General features: G+C 47.3%; 1 protein-coding gene across 1 annotated transcript in view; it reads left to right on the top strand.

Annotated features, from left to right (window-relative positions):
- LOC143962129 (uncharacterized) overlaps positions 1-24,266 on the top strand; it is a 350,250-nt gene that overhangs the window by 200,607 nt on the left and 125,377 nt on the right. The window lies entirely within an intron of this gene.

Below are 24,266 nucleotides of genomic sequence, written 5' to 3'. Positions count from 1 at the left end.
CCAGAAGAGTTGCTGGCTGCAGTTGTCTAAGCTGAGAGTGTCTGTTACACTCTCTTTCACACTGTCCAAAGCCATTATTAACAATCCCCCCCCAAATACATGTACAGATGGGAGAGGAGCACCTCTTCCTCCCACTCCTACCCCTCTGTCCACACTCCAATCCCCAGGGATGTGCCTCGGAAAAGGAAAGTGGGGGCTGGAAATTTGAAGTCCAGCAGCCTCAGATACATCTGGATGAAAGGTGCTGACTGCCAAGGGGTAAGTGAGCTCACCATCCATCCCTGTTTGTGACTGAAGTCTCCCACCTTCTCTCTCCTGCCTCCGAGTGAGTACACTAAGGTAAAACAGGGTTTTCAGAGCACCCCTTACATCAGAGTTCCCCCTTACATCAGAGTCCTCTCCGTACATCAGAGTTCTCAGTGTTCCCCCTTAGATCAGGGTTCCCAGAGCATCCCTTATGTTAGAGTCCTCAGAGTTCTCCCTTACATCAGAGTCTGCAGAGTCCCCCCTTACAGTGAAAGGTAACTCTGCGGGTTCAAATGTAAAAGGAGAACTCTGTTGGCTCTCATGTAAAATGAGAATTCTGTGGACTCTCATGTAAAAGGAGAACTCTGTGGACTCTGATGTAAAGGGGGACTCTTGTTATTAACTTCATATGATTAGGAATGCTATTTAATAGCAAAATATATGTATCGTTTATATAACAAAAAAATAATAATTGTGCGCCGCTAAAGTGTTCGGGTTTGACTTGAGGAAAAGGTGGCAACCCTACCAGTAACCTATACTACAACGAAAGTGCAGAGCATTCATGCTGGGACCTGTAGTTCTATCACAGGCTGTAATAGAGGAGCAAGGCATGCTGGAGCTTCTAGTCCTATCACAGGCTGCAATGATCCTGCAGAGCATAGTGGGACTTTTAGTTCTATCACAGGCTGCAAGAAAGGTGCACAGCATGCTGAGACTTGTAGTTCTAGCCCAGTCACACAGGAACCTAGGCTACAATGAAAGTGCAGAGCATTTATGCTGGGACCTTTAGCTCTATCACAGGTTGCCATGGAGGTGCAGAACATGCTGGGACCTGTAGTCTTATCACAGGTTGCCATGGAGGTGCAGAACATGCTGGGACCTGTAGTTCTATCCCAGGCTGCACTGTATGTACAGGCTATACATCATTTTAGTTTCCTCCTTCCCAATCCCAGCCACTCTCTCCCCCTCCTCCCTGTTTATCTATAAAGCATAGAAAGGTTTGTACAGACCCGAAGTCAGCGTGTGTTCCTGCTCCCCCTCCTCTTGTGTGTATACAGAGCTGCATGAGAAGGGGGAAGAGGAGGAGTCAGCTTTATTCTGCTGTGTGTGTGAGACAGGCTGCAGGGACGGGAGCGTGTGAAGTGATGTGAAGGCAGGCTGTGTGTGTGAAAACAAGTTAGCAGAGCAGTAGAACAATATCCCCCCCCCCCTCGGGCTTGCGCTCCTGGTGGGTGCCAGTCTGGCGAACCTCTTGGTACGCCCCTGCTGGCCGGCACAGAGGTCGGTGTTTTCCCGTTCACCGGTTCAGGTGCGATTCCGGAGCAAATTTGCACCTGAACCGGACCCAAAAACGCACAGGGCCCTTTTTGAAACCGTACCGCGGCCAGGACATGTGTGAACCAGTTCCATTGAGAGGCAGTCCCATTCGCATGTCATGCAAATTGGATGCGGTTTAAAACACATCCAATTCGCCTATACTGTATCTCACAAATATGAGTACAATCCTCACATTTTTGTAAACATTTTATTATTAAATCATTTCAGCTTCTTGATGTCACCACAGTGTAATCCAACACAGACAAGAGCGTGCCAAATCACCGTAATGTAGACCTGCTTACCAGATGGCAAGCATAAAGGGCAGGTGGCTATAAACCAGCTGTGGCCTTTAGCTTGCAGATGTCAACACCTGTATCAGCAGACTGGATCATGCAGATCGCTCCCTCTCTCCCACTATGAAGTCCATCTTTGCTCAGGTGGATACCCCAAAAGAAAGAAAACTGACCATAGTGTAATATTGCCTGCGTATGCCTTAAAAAAAGGTTCCCCATTGACAACGTCACGTATGACAAAATGCGCCTGGAGGAAGGCACGTAGTCACGTCACCACACGATCTTACCAGGAGGACGGGCACTGTTTGTTTGTGCCGGCCGGCATCTTTTTTTAACGCATACCAATTTCATCATAGATGTAAGTGCAATACCTAATTTTAATAAATATATATTTAGGCACTATTACACTAAGCAAGTCTACATTACGGTGGTTGGGCACTCTTTTGTCTTTTTTGGATTACATTGTGGTGACATCAAGAAGCTGAAGTGATTTAATATGGACTTTTTTTTATATTTTTCATGTTTTGATTTGATTGATCGAACAAAACTTTTGCAGCGCAGCTTTTTTATTCTACATTATCCCTTGTGTGTATCCCATTTTATGCTGCTGCTGGTTTAGGGTGTATATGTATTTAATTGAGCATAATTTTTAGCATGGTTATTTCTTTTTTCCTTAAATATTTTATTATATCTTTTCATGTGACAACACTGAAGAAATTACACTTTGCCATAAAGTAGTGAGTGTACAGCTTGTATAACAATATAAATATGCTGTCCTCTCAAAATAACTCAACACACAGCCATTAATGTCTAAACCGCTGGCAACAAAAGTGAGAACACCCCTAAGTGAAAATTTCCAAATTGGGCCCAAAGTGACAATATTTTATGTGGCCACCATTATTTTACAGCACTGCCTTGACGCTCCTGGGCATGGAATTCACCAGAGCTTCACAGGTTACCACTGGAGTCCTCCTCCACTCCTCCATGACAACATCACAGAGCTGGTGAATGTTAGAGACCTTGCGCTCCTCCACCTTCCATTTGAGGATGCCCCACAGATGCTCAATAGGGTTTTGGTCTGGAGGCATACTTGGCTAGTCCATCACCTTTACCCTCAGCTTCTTTAGCAAGGCAGTGGTCGTCTTGGAGGTGTATTTGGGGTCGTTATCATGTTGGAATACTGCCCTGAGACCCAGTCTCTGAAGGGAAGGGATCATGCTCTGCTTCCCCATGTCACAGTACATGTTGGCATTTATGGTTCCCTCAATGAACTGTAGCTCCACAGCGCCAGCAGTACTCATGCAGCCCCAGACCATGACACTCTCACCACCATGCTTGACTGTAGGCAAGACACACTTGTCTTTGTACTGCTCGCCTGGTTGCTGCCACACACGCTTGACACCATCTGAACCAAATCCTTTTATCTTGGTCTCATCATCGGACCACCGGACATGGTTCCAGTAATCCATGTCCTTAGTCTGCTTGTCTTCAGCAAACTGTTTGCGGGTTTTCTTGTGCATCATCTTTAGAAGAGGCTTCCTTCTGGAATGGCAGCCATGCAGACCAATTTGATGCAGTGTGTGGCGTATGGTCTGAGCACTGACAAGCTGACCCCTTCAACCCCTGCAGCAATGCTGGCAGCACTCATACATCTATTTCCTAAAGACAACCTCTGGATATGACGCTGAACACATACACTCAACTTCTTTGGTCGACCATGGCAGGGCCTATTTTGAGTGGAACTGTCCTGTTAAACCACTGTATGGTATTGGGCACTATGCTGCAGCTCATTTTCAGGGTCTTGGCAATCTTCTTATAGCCTAGGCCATCTTAATGTAGCGCAACAGTTCTTTTTTTCAGATCCTCAGAGAGTTCTTTGGCATGAGGTGTGATGTTGAACTTCCAATGACCAGTATGAGTGAGTGAGAGTGATAACATCAAATTTAACACACCTGCTCCCCATTGACGCCTGAGACCTTGTCACACTAACGAGACACATGACACCGGGGAGTGAAAATGGCTAATTGGGCCCAATTTGGACATTTTTCATTTAGAGGTGTACTCACTTTTGTTGCCAGCGGTTTAAACATTATTGACTGTGTGTTGTGTTATTTTGAGGGGACAGCAAATTTACACTGTTATAAAAGCTGTACACTCACTACTTTACATTGTAGCAAAGTGTCATTTCTTCAGTGGTGTCACATGAAAAGATATAATAAAATATTTACAAAAATGTGAGGGGTGTACTGACTTTTGTGAAATACTGTATGTAAACTAGGGTTGCCACCTCATCCCTTTAAAACCGAACACATATTAATTGCACAGTTTCTGTGGCTGATTAAAGTGGTTGTAAACCCTTACAAACCACTTTGACCTACAGGTAAGCCTAGATTAAGGCTTACCTGTAGGTCCAAGAAATATCTTCTAAACCTATATGGTTTAGGAGATATTTGCCCGAAAACAGGCACCGCTGTCTACGGCATATGCGCCGTAGACAGCGGCGCGCAGGCGCACCGAGCGCGGCATTCTCAGAGACGGAGCTGCCGCGCGTGTCGGCTCCCGTGCGCATGCGCGGGAGTGACGTCATCGCGGTTTTGCCGAATGACAGCGGTGGAGCTGCGAGACCCCACCAAGAAGATGGATGCGGCGGACTACAGGGGACAGCGGCGACTTCGCTGGCTCCTGTGTCAGGTAAGTGACACATAATGGACTACTATGCGATGCATAGTAGTCCATTATGCTTTGCCTTTGCAGGGAATGAAAGAGGAAGTAAACTCATCAGGGTTTACTTCCTCTTTAAGGTGATAATTAAACTCACTTGGTGCCTTATCTGCATGAAATTAGCCTCAGAACCTGTGTAATTCATATGTGTTCAGGTTTAAAGGGATGAGGTGGCAACTCTAATTGTGAACCCAGCCCAACAGTCAGGGAACTGTTGGAATAAAAAAAAAAAAAATACACCATGTACATGACTACCAGTACTTTTGCTCAGAGTTCCATATCTTCCCCAAAGTACATTGTGAATGTCACAGGGACAGAGCGTAATGTGAAAAGTTCAATGAACAATGTAAACTACTGACGTACAATATGATGCTGCATAATACAATAATAAAATACTTCAGAATGCTGTTTTTCTTACTCATTAGAATTACAAATGAAAAGCAGTAAACATGTTATTTTATTATCTCACGACAGTGTAACCTAGTTTAGTTTGAATATCTATGTATTGTTCCACAGTGGTCCAGCTTCTAAGACCCCTTTCACACTGCGGCGTTTTGCAGGCACTATAGCGTTAAAAATAGCGCCTGCAAAACACCCTAAAACAGCTGCTCCATGTACTCCAGTGTGAAAGACTGTGGGCTTTCACACTGGAGTGGTGCGCTGATAGGGTGTCGAAAAAGTCCTGCCAGCAGATTCTTTGGAGTGGTGAAATCAATGGGGCAGCGCTGCGATACTGCCGGCAAAACGCAGATTTAACCCCTTTTCGATCGCTAGCGGGGGTTAAAACCGCCCCGCTAGCGGTCGAATAGCGCCGCTAAAATGAGGGTAAAGCGGTGCTAAAAATAGCACCGCTTTACCGTTGACGCCCTAGGCGGCGCGGTGTAAAAAGGGCTCTAAGTCCTGATATAAATATAAATATAAAGTTGATGATGACCTGCCAAAAGTAGGACGCTTTGTAAAGATGATCTGTAATATCACTGCACACACAAATGACTAATTATTACATTTAACTAACACTAAACTTGTCAACCTCACATAAAATGTAAAATATATACATATGACATTAGTCACAAGCTTTTCCATAAACACGTAGGTTTTTTTAAAGACATATAAAAGGTTAACAGGATGCTTTCCAAAACCTTGAATTTCAGCAGGTACAGCTGATAAAATGAAACTGGCAATGATTAACTAAAGCAGCAGCACACCATAGTAAACAGCTGCTATCCCTTTGGAAATCTCCAATTAACTATCAAATGTCTGGTTGTCAGGTGGAGGGGGAGAGATTGGCAAGGAAACCTCTACTTCCCCTCTACACAGAAGATAGGGTCAAAAAGTAGGAAATAAAGCTGCGCCTCCTAAGGCACTGTGGCACCCCCTCACCCCAAAGCACCTTGTCTCCATGTTGATGAGGAGAAGGGCCTCTTCCCGACAACCCTGGCTGTTTGTTGTCAGGGTCTGCGGGTGGGAGGCTTATCGGAATCCGGGAGCCCCCTTTAATAAGGGGGCCCCAGATCCCGGCCCCCGCCCTATGTGAATGAGTATGGGGTACTGGGCACTTAAACCCCCTTCCTAACCAGACCAATTGTCAGCTTTCGGTGCTCTCACATTTTGAATGACAATTATTTGGTGTCAGAAACCATGAATCAGACCGTGACAGAAGAACAATTAACCACTTGCCTACTGGGCACTTAAACACCCCTCCTGCCCAGACCAATTTTCAGCTTTCGGTGCTCTCACACTTTGAATCACAATTACTCAGTCATGCAACACTGTACCCAAATAAACTTTTTTGTCCTTTTTTTTCCCACAAATAGAGCTTTCTTTTGGTGGTATATGATCACCTCTGTTTTTTTTATTGTTTGTGCTATAAATGAAAAAAGACGGAAAATTTTGAAAAAAAATGCATTTTTCTTTGTTTCTGTGACAGAATTATGCAAATTATTAATTTTTCTTCATACATTTTGGCCACAATTTATACTGCTACATGTCTTTGGTAAAAATAACCCAAATTAGTGGATATTATTTGGTCTTTGTGAAAGTTAGAGAGTCTACAAGCTGTGGTGCAAATCATACAAAATTGATCACATCTGATGTACTGGTGGCCTATCTCATTTCTTGTGACCCGAACAAGCCAAGAAAGTACAAATACCCCCCAAATGACCCCTTTTTGGAAAGTAGACATTCCAAGGTATTTAGTAAGAGGCATGGTGAGGTTTTTGATGTTGTCTTTTTTTTCCACAATTCTTTGCAAAATGAAGATTTTTTTTCCCCACAAAATTGTCATTGTAATAGGTTATTTCTCTCACATGACATGTGTATACCACAAATGACACCCCAAAATAAATTCTGCTACTCCTCCTGAGTATTACAATACCACATGTAATGGACTTTTTCACAGCCTGGCCACTTAGGGAGGCCCAACCTGCAGGGAGCACCGTCACGTGTTCTAGGAGCATAAATTACACATCTAACTTGTTGACTACCTATTACACTTTTGAAGGCCCTGGAGCACAAGGACAATAACACGTGGCACTGATGTGGCGCTGATGACAGATGGCACTGATACGTGGCACTGATGACACGTGACAATGATGTGGCACTGATGAAAGATGCCACTAATACGGGGCACTGATGACACATGACACTGATGACAGATGCCACTAGTATGTGGCACTGATGACACGTGGCACTAATACGTGGCACTGATGACAGATGGCACTAATACAGGGCACCGATGACTGATGGCACATGACACTGACAGGTGGCACTGATGACAAATGGCACTGATACGTGGCACTGATGACAGATGGCACTAATATGTGGCACTGATGACATGTGACACTGATATGGCACTGATGACAGATGGCACTATGTGGCACTGATGACACATGGCACTGATGTGGCATTGATGTGGCACTGATGACAACTGGCACTGAGACAGATGGCACTGAGACAGATGGCACTGGGGGCAGGTGGCACTGGGGGCAGATGGCAGTGGGGGCAGATGGCAGTGGGGGCAGATGGTAGTGGGGGCAGATGGCAGTTTATTTTACTTTTTTTTTTTACTTACGGCTGATGCAGCTGTTCATCTCTCCCTCCTCACACGCTGTCTGTGTGAGGAGGGAGAGCGGCACTGAGAGATGATCTCATATGTTTACATATGAGATCATGTCTCATTGGACATGCAGATCACGCTGTAAACGGCCGCTGTGATTGGCCGTTTACAGCGATCTGTGATTGGCTGTGTCCGAGGGACACGGCCAGCACAGAATTTCCCCGATGCGCGCTCTCAGGAAGTAAATAGGCAGGTAACGTCCGTGCTGTAGCCGTCTTTCAGTTATAGCGTGGGCGGGAAGTGGTTAAATCACGCTTGTTTATTAAAAAAAATAAAAAGGTAAATAGAAAAGGCGTAGTCAAAGCATAGCCAGAGTCCAGTAACCGGATCGAGTAGTCAGCCAGGCCAGAGTTCAATAACCAGATTGAGTAGTCAGCCAGGCCAGAAGTCAGGGATCCAAGCAGAGCAGCAGCAAGCAGGATAAGGAGCCAGAATGGATGTCAGCAAGCCAGTCTTTAAACAGAACCACAGGCGATGGTTTCTTGTGATGTGACCAAGGCGAAGGCAGAGGTGAAGGGAGCTGGACAGCTTTAAGTAGGCAGGTCAGATGAGCATGATCAGGAACAGCTGGTAACTGTGGAGAGAGATGAGAGCTGGCAATTAGATGACAGTTGAGTGGCCAGCCCAGAGAAGGAAGGGCTAAGCCAGCCCTGACACTCGGTCATGCAACACTGTACCTATATGAAATTTTTGTCCTTTTCTTCACACAAATAGAGCTTTTTTTTGGTGGTATTTAACTAGTAGCTGACCGCCGGCCGTCAAATGACGGCCAGGCGGCGCAGCTATTGTGGCGGGAGGCCGTCATATGACGGCCTCCCGTTTAAACAGGGAATGCGCGCGATCGTGCGCGCGCATCCTTGTTTCTTTGGTGGCGGCGTGTCACGGAGACACCGCTCGCCACCGAAGGGGGTGAACAGCCATTCGTTATGGCTGTTTACCACGTGATCGGCCGTGATGAAGTCACGGCCGATCACAGATGGTAACACCCCGAACGTGCACGGCGGTGGTGGCGTGTTCCCCGGGAACACTGCTCGTCACCGACGCTGGTAAACAGCCATTGGCCGGCTGTTTACCCACGTGATCGGCTGTGATCCTTTCACAGCCGATCACTCAAATGTAAACAAACCGCGGTAACGGGATGTTACCGGGTTCTCCTCCTCACACACCGATCGTGTGTGAGGAGGAGATTGCGGTAACATCTCGTTACCGCATACAGTGTACACCAAACATACTGATTGCCCCCCCCCCCCCCAATAAAGAGGACCTGTCACCACCCCTCATAGTACCTGTCAATCACAGTCCATCAGAGTATCTGTCACAGCCCATCAGAGTATTTGAGTACCTGTCACGGCCCATCAGAGTATTTGAGTACCTGTCACGGCCCATCAGAGTACCCGAGTACCTGTCCCGGCCCATCAGAGTACCCGAGTACCTGTCCCGGCCCATCAGAGTACCCGAGTACCCGTCCCGGCCCATCAGAGTACCCGAGTACCCGTCCCGGCCCATCAGAGTACCCGAGTACTCGTCCCGGCCCATCAGAGTACCCGAGTACCCGTCCCGGCACATCAGAGTACCCGAGTACCCGTCCCGGCACATCAGAGTACCCGAGTACCCGTCCCGGCACATCAGAGTACCCGAGTACCCGTCCCGGCACATCAGAGTACCCGAGTACCCGTCCCGGCACATCAGAGTACCCGAGTACCCGTCCCGGCACATCAGAGTACCCGAGTACCTGTCCCGGCACATCAGAGTACCCGAGTACCTGTCACTGCACATCAGAGTACCCGAGTACCTGTCACGGCACATCAGGGTACCCGAGTACCTGTCACGGCACATCAGGGTACCCGAGTACCTGTCCCGGCTCATCAGAGTACCCGAGTACCTGTCCCGGCCCATCAGGGTACCCGAGTACCTGTCCCGGCCCATCAGAGTACCCGAGTACCTGTCCCGGCCCATCAGAGTACCCAAGTACCTGTCATGGCACATCAGAGTATCCGAGTACCTGTCACTGCACATCAGAGTACCCGAGTACCTGTCACGGCACATCAGGGTACCCGAGTACCTGTCACGGCACATCAGGGTACCCGAGTACCTGTCACGGCACATCAGGGTACCCGAGTACCTGTCACGGCCCATCAGGGTACCCGAGTACCTGTCACAGTCCATTAGAGTACCCGAGTACCTGTCACAGTCCATTAGAGTACCAAGTACCTGTCACAGTCCATCAGGGTACCCGAGTACCTGTCACAGCCCATCTGAGTACCCGAGTACCTGTCACAGTCCATCAGGGTACCCGAGTACCTGTCACAGTCCATTAGAGTACCGAGTACCTGTCACAGTCCATTAGAGTACCGAGTACCGGTCACAGTCCATTAGAGTACCGAGTACCTGTCACAGTCCATTAGAGTACCGAGTACCTGTCACAGTCCATCAGGGTACCCGAGTACCTGTCACAGTCCATCAGGGTACCCGAGTACCTGTCACAGTCCATCTGAGTACCCGAGTACCTGTTCCAGTCCATCTGTGTACCAGAGTACCTGTCACAGTCCATCTGAGTACCCGAGTACCTGTCACAGTCCATCTGAGTACCCGAGTACCTGTCACAGTCCATATGAGTACCTGTCACCGCCCTTCAGAGTACCCAAATACCAGTCACCAAACCATCAGAGTACTTGTCACCAGGCCATCAGAGTACCTGAGTACTTGTCACCAGGCCATCAGAGTACCTGAGTACTTGTCACCAGGCCATCAGAGTACCTGAGTACTTGTCACCAGGCCATCAGAGTACCCGAGTACCTGTCACCAGGCCATCAGAGTACGCGAGTACCTGTCACCAGGCCATCGGAGTACCCGAGTACCTATCACCAGGCCATCGGAGTACCCGAGTACCTATCACCAGGCCATCAGAGTACCCGAGTACCTGTCACCAGGCCATCAGAGTACCCGAGTACCTGTCACCAGGCCATCAGAGTACCCGAGTACCTGTCACCAGGCCATCAGAGTACCCGAGTACCTATCTCCAGCCCATCAGAGTACCCGAGTACCTATTTGCAGCCCATGTCTCATAGAATATACGTTGGGGTGTTTGCTTTCCAAAATGGGGTCATTTTGTGGGTAATTGCACTGTCCTGGTGGTCCAGGACCTTCAAAAGTGTGATGGGTAGGAATGAAATAAGATGTGTCATTTATGCTCCTAGAACGCCTGAACGTACTACTTCAATGTTCGGCCTCTCTATGTGGCCAGGCTGTGTAAAAGTCACACACATGTGGTATTGCCATACTCGGGAGGAGTAGCAGAATGTATTTTGGGGTGTAATTTTTGCTATATACATGCTATGTGTTAGAAATATCTTATAAATTGACAATTTTGTGTAAAAAAACTGCGTTTTAATTTTTTTCCACATATTCCAAAAACTTCTGGAAAATAAATAACCATTCAAAAGACTCATTATGCCTCACAGATTATACGTTGGGGTGTTTGCTTTCTAAAATGGGGTCATTTTATGGGAAATTCCATTGTCCTGGTACTCCAGGGCCTTCAAAAGTATAATAGGTGGTTGAGAAACGAGATGCGTAATTTTTGCTCGTAGAACGTCTGAAGGTACTACATCAATGTTAGTGCTCTGTATGTGGCCAGGCTGTGTAAAAGTATCACACATGTGGTATTGCCGTACTCGGGAAGAGTAGAAGAATGTATTTTGGGATGTAATTTTTGCTATATACATGCTATGTGTTAGAAATATCTTATAAATTGACAAACTTGTGTAAAAAAAAAATGCGCTTTAATTTTTTTCCACATATTCCAAAAACTTCTGGAAAAAAATTAACCATTCAAAAGACTCATTATGCCTCACAGATTATACGTTGGGGTGTCTGCTTTCCAAAATGGGGTCATTTTATGGGAAATTCCATTGTCCTGGTACTCCAGGGACTTCAAAAGTGTAATAGGTGGTTGAGAAATGAGATGCGTCATTTTTGCTCGTAGAACGTCTGAAGGTACTACATCAATGTTGGGCCTCTGTATGTGGCCAGGCTGTGTAAAAGTCTCACACATGTGGTATCGCCGTACTCGGGAAGAGTAGCGGAATGTATTTTGGGGTGTAATTTGTTGTATGCATATGCTGTGTGTGAGAAATAACCTGATAATATGACAATTTAGTAAAAAAAATTAAAAAATAAATAAAAAATCTTCATTTTGCAAAGAATTGTGGGAAAAAATGACAACTTAAAAAAACTCACCATGCTACTTACTTAATACCTTGGGATGTCTACTTTGTAAAAAGGGGTCATTTGGGGGGTATTTGTACTTTCCTGACTTGTTAGTGTCTCAAGAAATGAGATACACCTGATGTACTGAAGGCCTGATCAGAAGTGATCAATTTTCAGTGATTGGCACCATAGTTTGTAGACTCTATAACTTTCACAAAGACCAAATAATATATACTAATGTGGGTTATTTGTACCAAAGATATGTAGCAGTATAAATTTTGGCCAAAATTTATGAAGAAAAATTACTAATTAGCAATAATTTATGACAGAAACTAAGAAAATTTACGTTTTATTTTATTTATAGCACAAAAAATAAAAACCCCACTAGTGATTAAATACCACTAAAAGAAAGCTCTATTTGTGTGGAAAAAAGGACGCAAGTTTCATATGGGTACAGTGTTACATGACTGAGTAATTGTCATTCAAACTGTGAGAGCGCTGAAAGCTGAAAATTGGTCTGGTCAGGAAGGGGGTGTAACTGCACTGTACTGAGGTGGTTAATCACCGCTGGGTTTTTTTTTTATGTGCCATGAAAGAAAAAAGACCAAAAATTCTGTAAAAAAATGCATTTTTCATTTCGTTTCCGTTATAAAATTTTGGTAATTAGTCATTTTTCTTTATAAATTTTGGCCAAAATTTATACTGCTACATATCTTTGGTAAAAATAACCCAAATCGGTGTATATTATTTGGTCTTTGTGTAAGTTATAGAGTCCACAAGCTATGGTGCCAATCTCAGAAAATCAATCACACCTGAAGAACTGACGGCCTATCTCATTTCTTGAGACCCTAAGGGCCGGTTCACACAGGGGGCGATGCGAGGCGACACGACTTGCCTCGCCGCGACCTGCCGCGACCTCAGCGGCGACTTGCAAATGACTTCTGTATAGAAGTCAATGCAAGTCGCCCCGAGGTCGCCCAAAAGTAGTACAGGAACCTTTTTTCTGAGTCGGAGCGACTCGAGTCGCTCCTCTTAGAACGGTTCCATTGTACAGAACGGGGGCGACTTGTCAGGTCGCGGCACGGCAAGTCGTGTCGCCTCGTGTCGCCCCCTGTGTGAACCGGCCCTAACAAGCCAGGAAAGTACAATTACCCCCAAATGACCCCTTTTTGGAAAGTAGACATTCCAAGGAATTTAGTAGGAGGCATGCGGTCTGGCGGCGCTGCCCCATTGATTTTAATGGGCATGGGCATTTTTGGAGCGGTGTATACACCGCTGCTACAGCGCTGCAAAGATGCAGCTTGTAGGACTTTCTTTACCGTCCTGAAAGCGCACCGCTCCAGTGTGACAGCACTCGGGCTTTCAAACTGGAGAGGCAGGAGAGGCTCTTTACAAGTGCTATTCAGGTGCTATTTTTAGTGCTGTAGCACCTGTAAAGCGCTTCAGTTTGAAAGTAGCCTAACATTTATATATTTTTACTTGTTTTTTAAAAATCTCTCTTTTTGCAAATAAATACAGTATTTAAGATGGGGCAAATCTATCACACTCATATTGTATTTGCATATTGCAAATCATGGGTGCTTTTCTAAGAAAGCAGTTTAGTTAGAGCTCAACTTTCAGGCTCTTAGTATACCATAGAGAATGGACTGTACAGTACAAGGCATTTTTTTCTGTCAAGTTGATAAACAGGCCCATTGTTATAAAACGGACTTTGCACTAAAATGCAAGGTCAACTTATTACATCGGGCACCTCCACTTTTACAAATCACTGCATTAAACCTGTAAAAAAACAAACGTGGGAAAAATGTTAGAGATATACCTACCTTAAAGGATAAGTACAGCCAGGGCCGTCTTTAATATTGATTGGACCCTGGGCAAAAATTTTCTTAGGGCCCCCCCATGCAATTTTCGCTCTCCACCTTCTCTGAGACATATAATAAGTAGCAGCAAGACTTAAAAATCACTTTACTGTATCAGATCAGGCAGCGATTGCGATTGGTTGCCAGAGGTTACAGCATATTATTACTGCTTACTGACTGGTTGCTAGAGGTTACAGCACTCAAAGCTCACTGAGGTTACAGCACTCACTTAAAGCTCACTGATTAGTTGCTAGAGGTTACAGCACATTTCTGCTTGTTGATTGGCTGCTAGAGATTACTGTACAGTAATACTGCTCACTGGTTGCAATAGGTTACAGGACATCTTCTCACTGCAGTGGGGTATGATATACCTATGAATGCTGCCTTTATTTACATATCAATGCCGTTGGCCTCAGCTATTTACATATGCATGTGACTGCTATTTACATATGAATGTCAGTATTTATAGGTAAACACAGGTCTGCAGGTGAGTCATCTGTATACAACAATAGGGCAGAGCTGGGCAGCATTAGTAGCAGCACAGGACTAAAACTTCAAGGGACAAGGGAATGTAAACTGGGATAGTTGTCAAATATGAGGCAGCTGCTTTGGGCCCCACAACAATGACAGCTGCCCCTTTTGCCCTGCCTTAAAGATGGCCCTGAGTACAGCTAAAGCTCATTTGGCTGCACTTCTGTGGATTACAGGAGTGCAGTTCGTTCTGCACTCTTGTGACCCGTTCTCAGCAGACAGCAGGCTAAATTCCAGCTGATGTCACAGTGACCGGTCCATGCTCAGGAGAAATCACGGCCATATGGTCAGGATCCGCCCATATGCCTGGACTGGCACCCAGGTCAGGCTTTCGGCGAGCCACTGAGAGCCTTGAGCCGGTCACTCCCGTCCCCTCCACAGCCCAGCTCTCCTGTGAGTGAGGTGGGGGCAGAGCATAGAGCGGTGACTGACAGTCACCAGCTCTCTGCGCAGGGATCCCTGAAAACCGAGTGATCATCGGTGTTTGATCACTCAGTTCTCAGTCTCAGAGCCAGGCACAGATGCATCATTGTAACAATGCTGCATCCACCTAGGTAAGTAGGATTTTGAAAGAAAAAGGATTCCCATACTTCCCTTTTAAATTCGGCTTTTGGCTTCATCTTTCTGAAATCTTCTGTGCAGCATCATTCACATGTGCTAACTAGGAACATACTTACAATCGGAGAAAAAAGAGAGATTACCTCATCAGTCTGTACCTGCCCCTTCACTGGCCAATCACAGACTAGGGCATGGAGGTAACCTATGTTTCTTAAAGCGGTAGGAAACCCTTACATATACCCAGTAAAGTGAATGGCCCCAGGTGATACACAGAGATGAAACAAATATTCCGACATAGGTTGTACCTGTTTATCTGCAGAATTCTCTTCTCTACATTCGTTCAAAGTCCAGAATTTATAAAGCTTGTCGGAGCTTTCAGAAAACAGGACCTGGAGCTGAAGTTACACTCTGCAGAGCTCAGGAGAGCTCTGAGAGCTGATTGGAGGGAAGGGACACCCCCCCCCCCCCCCCCCCGCCTTCACACAGCACACAGGAACAGAGCTGAGGTTGTCAATCAGCTGGAGGTCCCTGCCCTGCCACCTTTTTTCTCTTGGTGTCAAGAAAACTTGTCAGAAGTGATTCATACTGAAAGCAGAGTAACTAGGCAGGAAACAGACATGACACTTTGTGTTCTGGATTGAGACAAGTACATACTTTATGTAATTTTTCTCCCACCTCTCTGATACAGAATTACGGACAAAGTTCACATTTTATGTAATATTCTGTATATAGCCTGTTTTTACTCCTCCACCTTCCCACTTTCTAATTTCATGTCCAGGCAAGAATGGCAGACCTTTGGCCGCCCAAAACCCTTTGAGATAATCACATCATACATCCCAGAAGCTGCAGAAGCTGCAGATCAGTAAGCGCAATAACATATTTGTTGCTGTGGGTTAACACACATAAAGCACTTTAGAATGTGCCCACATAAGTCTGAAGCAGCTCTTAAAGTCGTTATAAAGTCAAGTCAAGACATTTTTTGCCTAATGCACTCCCTGCATTAAAATAAAAAAATTCTCACTGCTTGTTCCCTCCCCCTCCTTTCCCTAAATACTTACATAAGGCCAGTGCTAGATTTATAAGGGGGGCAAAAGGAGCAATTCCCTTGGGCCCCCCTGCTCAGTAAAGAGGTTGTAAACCCCCATAAAAAAATTAAAATAAAAAAACCTGTAAGATACTAAAAGAGCATGAACATCCAGAATCTCTGTACTTTATTTGTTTTACTGTTTTCTTTTTCTCATTCCTACTTTTTTGGGTCTTCAAGATTCTAAGCATAGTCAAGTTACAAACTATTATTAATATTGTGATAAGGGACTCTGTCCCAAATATATTCATTGTGACCGAATTAATTATTCTTGTATTTGGTACATTCTACCTTTGTAACCTGCTTTGTTGATTTCTCTTGATATTTTCAATAAATATTTGGAAAAAAAAAAAAAAACCTGTAAGACAATGGCACAATGAGCTAGTATGCATCGCATACTAGCTCATTATGAAATACTTAGCTTAGAGTGAAGCCCTGCAGCGGCGCCCACACATTGCTGACATGCCCGTCATCTTCTCCGGTGTTTCTTCTGGGTTCGCAGGCACCGGTGCTGTAATTGGCAGAGCCGAATGCACGTGGGAGCCACTGGTCACGACACAGGCCCTGAAGAAACACCATTGCCGGCCGTTCCTTCGGCGTGCATGCGCAGATGATATAATATCCGGCGTATACAGTAAATATCTCCTAAACATGCAAGTTTAGGAAATATTTACTGTACAAACAAACAAGAGGAGTTTACTCCCCCTTTAAGGAAAATTTCCAGTGTTCAGTTTTTGCCAGGTTCCAGCCATGTCTCACTCTATCTCAACAGGCAGTTTTATTATATGATGAAAGGCTTGCTGATACCTTTCCAGGTGGTAATGTAGCTCTAATGCTGCATACACGCGATCGTACTTTCCGGCAGACTTAAGGGTCTGGTATGGATTTTGGGGGGACCCCCACACTGTTTTTTCAGCGTAGTGGGTTACCCTTAAAATCCATACCAGACCTAAGGGCCTGGTGTACAGTGCCCTGTAGCCGAGAACCGCGCTGGGATAGGATCGCGCTGGAAACATTCTCACGGGCAGGTGCTGTAGTTGCCGTTGCGTCGTAGTTGGTCCGTCGGACCAGCATACAGAGGAGCGGACTTCCCAACAGGAACTGGGTCTGGCCCCCCGCCCGCAGACCCTGACAACCAACAGCCAGGGTTGTCAGGAAGAGGCCCTTGTCCTAGTCAACATGGGGACAAGGTGCTTTGGGGTGGGGAGGCCGCAGGGCGCCCCTTCCCCAAAGCACCCACCCCCCAGATGTTGAGGGCATGCCGCCTGGTACAGTTCAGGAGGGGGGGGGGGCACTCGCTCGTCCCCACCCACTTTCCTGACCGGCCGGGCTGCGTGCATGGATAAGGGTCTGCTATGGATTTTGGGGGACCCCCACGCCGTTTTTTCGGTGTAGGGGGTTACCCTTAAAATCCATACCAGGTGACAGGGCTTGCAAGGTGTCAATCTCGCAGATGAAAGCAGCGAGATTGACTTCCTTCTCTAGTCCTGTCGTACCTGGAGTCACCTTCAAAGTGAACAGACTTTAGTCCATGTGTGGGCAAGTCCATTCATTTGGAAAGTCCGTTGGACCTCCGCCAAAACGGGAAAGTCTGTTTGTGTGTGCAAGCCCGCTCATTCAGAAAGTCCAGCGTACCTCCGCTGCAAAGTCCAGCAGATTGTCCGTTGAACCAAGTCTGTTATGCGGCATTAGAATATATTTGAGCATGATGGTCACTAGTTGTTTGGAAGAAAGGTTTTTCAGCACCTCTTGCTCTGTGCCTGCTGGCTGTCAAAAGCATCCTCAAGATGATACAGTTTGATGATTTAGTTAAAGATTTTGCAGCTGCTAAGTGCAGGAAGAAAGACTTTTTGTAAATATTGTAGTGATGCATGACTTGGCAGTTCCAATTACCTGTGTAATGTGTATTCTTAGGGCCGGTTCACACTGCGACGCGAGGCGAGGCGACACGGCTCGCCTCGCCTCGCTCCCGCAAGTCGCCCCCATTTAGTACTATGGAACCGTTCTGAGAGGAGCGACTCGAGTCGCTCCGACTCGGAAAAAAGGTTCCTGTACTACTTCGGGGCGACTTCGGGGGCGACTTGCATTGACTTCTATGCAGAAGTCCTCTGCAAGTCGCCGCTGAGCTCCCCGCAAGTCGCGGCGAGGTAAGTCGGAGACGCCTCGCCGCGGCTCGCTGTGTGAACCGGCCCTTACAGTCAATAAAATTGAAGAAAAAAAAAATGAAAAATCAGACAATTGTCTTCTTCAGAACTGAACTTACATATTTTTTAGAACCAATACAGTTTATCATTCCTTCCTGTTATAGTGTTTATTTGGTTATTACAAGAAGATATCATGCAAAAGTTCTGCCCATACAAGGGTTAGCTTTAACAATTGTAACAGAGATTAGTTTGCAAAAAAAGGGAAAAAATATATGATATGTCAAAAAACCCTCCTAAGAGCAGGTATAACAGTAATGCCCCATACACACGGTCGGATTTTCTGACGGAAAATGTGCTATCGGATCATGTTGTCGGAAAATCCGATAGTGTATGGGCTCATTTAGACTTTTTTCGTCAGATTTTCCGACGCACAAAGTTTGAGAGTAGGATCTAAAATTTTCCAACAACAAAATCTGATCATTTAAATTCCGATCGTGTGTAGACAATTCCGATGGACAAAGTGCTACGCATGCTGAATAGACTAAGAGACGAATGCTATTGGCTACTGGCCTCTTTATAGTCCCGTCGTATGTGTTATACATTACTGAGTTCTGAACGATCGGATTTTCCATCAACTTTGTGCGACCATGTGTATGCAAGACAGGTTTGAGCCAACATCCGCCGGAATGTCCGACCGTGTGTATGGGGCAGAGACAGGCATGGTCCAGAAGCAGTAATGGCCAGAGGGTCCTACGGAGGTTCCCAACAATAATAGGCCACCCCCGGGCCCTGCAATATCTATATAATGGAATACTATATATCCTGTTCAAAATAGGAAGGACCAAGTAGAAACCAAGGGGTAGTTGGGTACAGCGTGGTGAAAATGAAAAATGAGGTTGCACAGCCAGCAGGTGAAGAAGAAAAGCCAGAATAGACTAGAGGGGAATGGAGGTCAAGAGGTTAGAGGCCAAGGGGAGGAGAGAGGGAAAAAGGGGTTGGGAGTATACCGGCCGCCCATTATAAGCAAGATAGGCTGGCTGAGGGGAGACATATGACAAGCCCTTTTCCCAGATCTTAAGGAATTTAGCATGGGAGTTGTATCTACGCAGTAATGCGATCTCTTACCCCCTGGAAAGGAACAGATGGTTTATTTCAGGCTTGGGCAAAAGTTCTTCTGGCTGACAGAAGCAAATAGGAAGCAAGCTTCTGCTTGTGAGCAAATAGACCCGGGATAGGACAATGTAATAAGACAAACTTGGCTTCCTTGAGTATTGGCAGATGGAACAGGGTAAATAAGAGTCCAAATACACTGGGGAAAAAAAAATAGTTAGTCCAGGGCATTTCCACCAGGTATGTACAACATCACCTCTATGGCCACAACCCTGGAAACAATGGTCACTGTAAGATTGGTTAGCATGGACAATGCGGGCAGGAACCCAATACCAGTGCAGAAGCACCTTGTATTCCGTCTCCAAGGTGGCAGTGTTAAAGGAGTATTTGGCCACAGAGGACAAGACTCCGCTCCAGTTCGCTAAGTCTATCGTAGTCGCCAAGTCTCGTTCCCACTGAGCTACATAGGTTAGAGATGTAGAGGATGAGCCATCATTCAGAGAGACATAGATAGCCGATATAAGGCCTGGGGATCGTGGAGTGTGCCGGGCAGAGGTGTTCAAATGTAGTTTTCTGAAAAGGGTATGCAGAAGTTCTGTGTATTAATGTGAGTCAGTGCTGAAGTTGAAGATAGCAAAAAAAAACTCTGCCTCTGGGATGTCATGGGTTTCCCAGAGTGAGGTCCACATAGGGAAAGACCTGATGGTTTAAAAATATCAAACATGAGTGAACCCATTAGCGACCCACCAGGAAAATGCCTGTGGGCACTAAGCGGGCTTAGTGCTGCTGGACGAAGATTCTGGGAAGCCATAGGAGGGAAGGCCTGGTGATGGGGCACAGTTGGGCAGTTCCAAGGCAGCCCACAAAGGAACATCTACTGAAGCAGGGAGCAAAGATAATTGAGCGAACTGGGCAGCAAGGTAATATTTTGCAATATTGGGGACTCCCAGGGCCCCCATAGTCTGTGTCAAGAGCAGTGGCGGCCGCTTATTAGGGGCGCAAGGCCACCGCCCCCTAATACATTCACCCGGCTCCCTAATCTACATTCAGGGAGCAAGATGCATTGATTTCTATGGATCTTTTTTTTTTTTAGAAGCAGATGTGTTATAAAACACTGTGCCTTGAGCATACCCTGTTGTGTGACATAGAAAATTAATATTTGCTAATGTCTTCCTGTTTCTCCAGGAGGAGAAGTTATGGCTGGGACACGGAGGAGATGGAGGGGGGAAGCTGCCGCAGTCGGGGCTGACAGGGGACTGGAGAATAAGAGGGTGTGCCGGCGATTAGGGGGGTGGGCGGTGTTGTCAATGGTGTGCAGTGGCGGGCTCGAGCAATGGGGGGACTAGTGTGGGGTGGCAGGCTGGAGCAACAGGGGGGTCTGTGGTCAGGTCTGTCTGCCCCCCCCCCCCCCCCCCCCGAACGATGGAGCACCAGCTGCTACTGGTCAAGAGAATTGCCCTGAAATCCTAGGTTTATCATTCATTTCAGTTCACTTTTTTGTCATATAATGTAATTTCTATGTTGAGGGGACCCTAAACTTGAAATGCCCCAGGCCCCCCAAGGTCTAAATCCAGCACTGCCTTCTCTCGATCTGGCATTGTGCCCAAAGTGCTGGTCTCTGTTGCTGATGTAGTCCGGTGCTGGACCACAGAAACATGGAGGAGACATTTTCCCTCTTCACAGTTTACTTTAATTTTCTACTGAGATACTGATGTTATGCTGCACCCTTCTCCTCTAGCCAGCAGGGGGAGAGGTAAAGCCAAGCAAACTGAAGGACTTCTATGCAGAACACTGAGAATCCTGGGAGCTGTAGTTTTGGGAGACAGCCATATTATGGGACCCATAGATTTCAGACTACAGATCCCAATAGACACTGGAGTAGGAGGAGTGAAGAGAGGAATTTTTATTAAACTGCCCAGGAAAGTTCTCTCTTGGCGAGAAAGAGCATCTCTGTTCAAGTTTTCACCTGCCAGCAGGGATGTGAACCTAAGACTGAGGACAATCGGGGCAGTGCACCACCGCCCACATCATAGATCCTGCATCTCTGCCACAGAGAGACGGATGGGGCCCCCCTACAGCGAGTATCCTCAGCTGCATCCTGGGAACTAATAAAAAGTTTATCCGCCCATTACTGACACCAATAGCAGAGACAGAGTCACTAAGAACAAGACACTAAGGGCACCTAACCCATACCGCATCTAAACCAGCCCTATACTCAGGGACGTATCATGAAATTAGTGGGCCCCTGTGCATGCTCAAGAGTGAGCCCCAGGCACTGATAAAGAAATGTGGCATGGTGGGTTTAAATTGTGCTAAATATTGGGCGTGGCTTAAAGGGTGTGTGGTTAAATAGAGTCTGAGATGACTTGCATAGGGCAGAATGTGGTAATGTTAAATATGGAATGTACAGTGCAGAGCGTACAGAGGCGTATAGTATGTGCAGGAGAGGAAGATGGGGTATATGGCGGTGGGTAGTATGTGCAGGGAGAGGGGTGTGTAGTGGTGGGTAGGATGTGTAGGGAAAGGGTTGTGGGGTGTATGGTGGTGGGAAGTATGTGCAGGCAGAGAGCTGTGGGGTGTATGGCAGTGGGTGGGGTGCACAGGGAGAGGAGTGCGAAGTGTATGGTGGTGGGTAGAATGTGCAGGGAGAGGGGTGTGGGGAGTATGGTGGGGGGTGGTATGTGCAGGGAGAGGGGTGTGGGGTGTATGGTGGTGGGTAGTATGTGCAGGAGAGGAAGATGGAGTGTATGGCGGTGGGTAGTATGTGCAGGGAGAGGGGTGTGTAGTGGTGGGTAGGATGTGTAGGGAAAGGGTTGTAGGGTGTATGGTGGTGGTAAGTATGTGCAGGCAGAGGGCTGTGGGGTGTATGGCAGTGGATGGGATGCAAAGGGAGAGGAGTGCGAAGTGTATGGTGGTGGGTAGAATGTGCAGGGAGAGGAGTGTGGGGAGTATGGTGGTGGGTGGTATGTGCAGGGAGAGGGGTGTGGGGTGTATGGTGGTGGGTAGTATGTGCAGGGAGAAGGGAGTGGAGTGTATAGTGGTGGGTAGAATGTGCAGGGAGAGGAATGTGTGGTGTATGGAGGTGGGTAGTATGTGCAGAGAGAGGAGTGTATAGTGGTGGGTGAGATGTGCAGGGAGAGGGGTGTTAAGTATATGGTGGTGGGTGGGATGCACAGGGATAGGGGTGCAAAGTGTATGGCGGTGGGTAGTATGTGCAGGATGGTGTCATTAGTACTTATTATTTTGTTCCTTTTTTTTACAATTACATTTTTTCAAAATGCTTTTTGGGGGCCAGTGAAAGGTGTCAGTAGAGCAATGCACAGTGTTATAAAAGGACACAGGGGGCCAAAGAAGGACATGGGGGGGGGGGCTGGAGGAGGACACAGAGGGGCAGGAGGACATAGGGAACAGTCAAGGGTGATCAGTGCATTGGATGGGGGGCAGTCATGGGGCCCCCTACAGCCTACTTGATAGGCCCCACCCCTGACCCCGCATACCTGCCTTAAAGAATGCAGTTTGTCTTCAAGTGGGACAAAAGGGAGCAATGGTCAGAGATGGGGGGTGATGGTGCTTAGTGGGGAGAATGGGGGTCTTGTTGCTTAGTGGGGGAGATGGAGGGTCCTGTTGCTTAGTGGGGGAGATGGAGGGTCCTTCTGCTTGGTGGGGGAGATGTTGGGTCCTGGAGAGATGTGGCTCCTGGTGCTTAGTGGGGGAGATGGAGGGTCCTGGTACTCAGTGGGGGAGGTAGGGGGTCTTGGTGCTTAGCAGGGGGGATGGGTGGTCCTGGTGCTTAGTGGAGAGATGGGGGTCCTGGTGCTTAATGGGGGAGATGGGGAGGGTCCTGGTGCTTGGAGGGGGAGATGGGTCCTGGTGCTTAGTGGGGGAGGTAGTGGTTCTTGGTGCTTAGCAGGGTAGATGGGGGTCCTGGTGCTTAGTGGAGAGATGGGGGTCCTGGTGCTTAGTGGGGAGATGGAAGTCCCGGTGCTTAGTAGGGGAGAAGGGAGGGTCCTGGTGCTTAGTGGGGAGATGGGGGGTCTTGCTGCTTAGTGGGGAGATGGGGGTCCTGGTGCTTAGTGGGGAGATGGGGGGTCTTGGTGCTTAGTGGGGGAGGTAGGGGGTGTTGGTGCTTAGGGGAGGAGGTAGGGGGTCTTGGTGCTTGGGGGGGGAGATGGAGGATCCTGGTTATTAGTGGGGGAGATTGGGGGTCTTGGTGCTTAGTGGGGAGATGGGGGTCCTGGTGCTTAGTGGGGGAGATGGGGGGTCTTGGTGCTTAATAGGGGAGATATGGGGGAATCCTGGTGCTTAGTGGGGGCAGATTGGGGGGGCACTGCCAGTCAGTGGGGGAGGGGGCACTAGTGCTCCTTACCTGGCTGCTTGGTCCATCTGAAATCCTCTATACTTAGAATCGTCCCCTCTTTTACTTTTCTTCTGGGCCGATGTCTCTGAAGGGATGCAGAGATGTCAGTCTCACCAAAGCAAAATACTTCCTCTGCTCCCTTGCTGATTCTGACGGAACACCAGGCTCTGACTGATGATCATCTCCAGCATCCCTCCAGCAGTTCCAGCCCGGCCACAGGAGCGGTGATACAGCTGTCAGTTCTCCTGTCAGCTGCTGTGCACCCCCCCCCCATCTTCAATGCTTGCCCTTTGAATAAAATGATGGGCCCCCAACGCTGCACTGATCATCCCGACAACCCCCGGATGTATAATCCATGTGTGCAGGTTTGGTCAGGTCACAGTGCCCCCCCCCCCCCAGAGGCCCATGTGCAGTGAACACCCTGCACCCATGGATGATACGCCACTACCTATACCACATTTCTAAAAAAACCTACACTGCACTTATACCAACCATATATTGCAAATATACGGAACTGTCACAGCATTTGACCCACATCTACACTGCATTTGTACCACACCCAGTGGCTGCTGGTGCTCAATATTTGGGGGGGGGTGGAAAACAGACTCCCTGGCCAATCGGGTCTCAGGACACGCTTCCTGATTGGCTGGGAGGAGAATCAGGAAGACAATAGCGAATATTTATTTGCTATTGTCACACAACTGGGTGGGCTCAGGGTGCAG

This window comes from Lithobates pipiens, unplaced genomic scaffold (assembly GCF_037356315.1).
Source record: "Lithobates pipiens isolate NorthernLeopardFrog02 unplaced genomic scaffold, aLitPip1_a1.2 Scaffold_8, whole genome shotgun sequence".
In the NCBI taxonomy this organism is placed as follows: Eukaryota; Metazoa; Chordata; class Amphibia; order Anura; family Ranidae; genus Lithobates; species Lithobates pipiens.
Note: the sequence above shows the minus strand (reverse complement) of the source record. Positions and strands in the feature narration are given on the sequence as shown.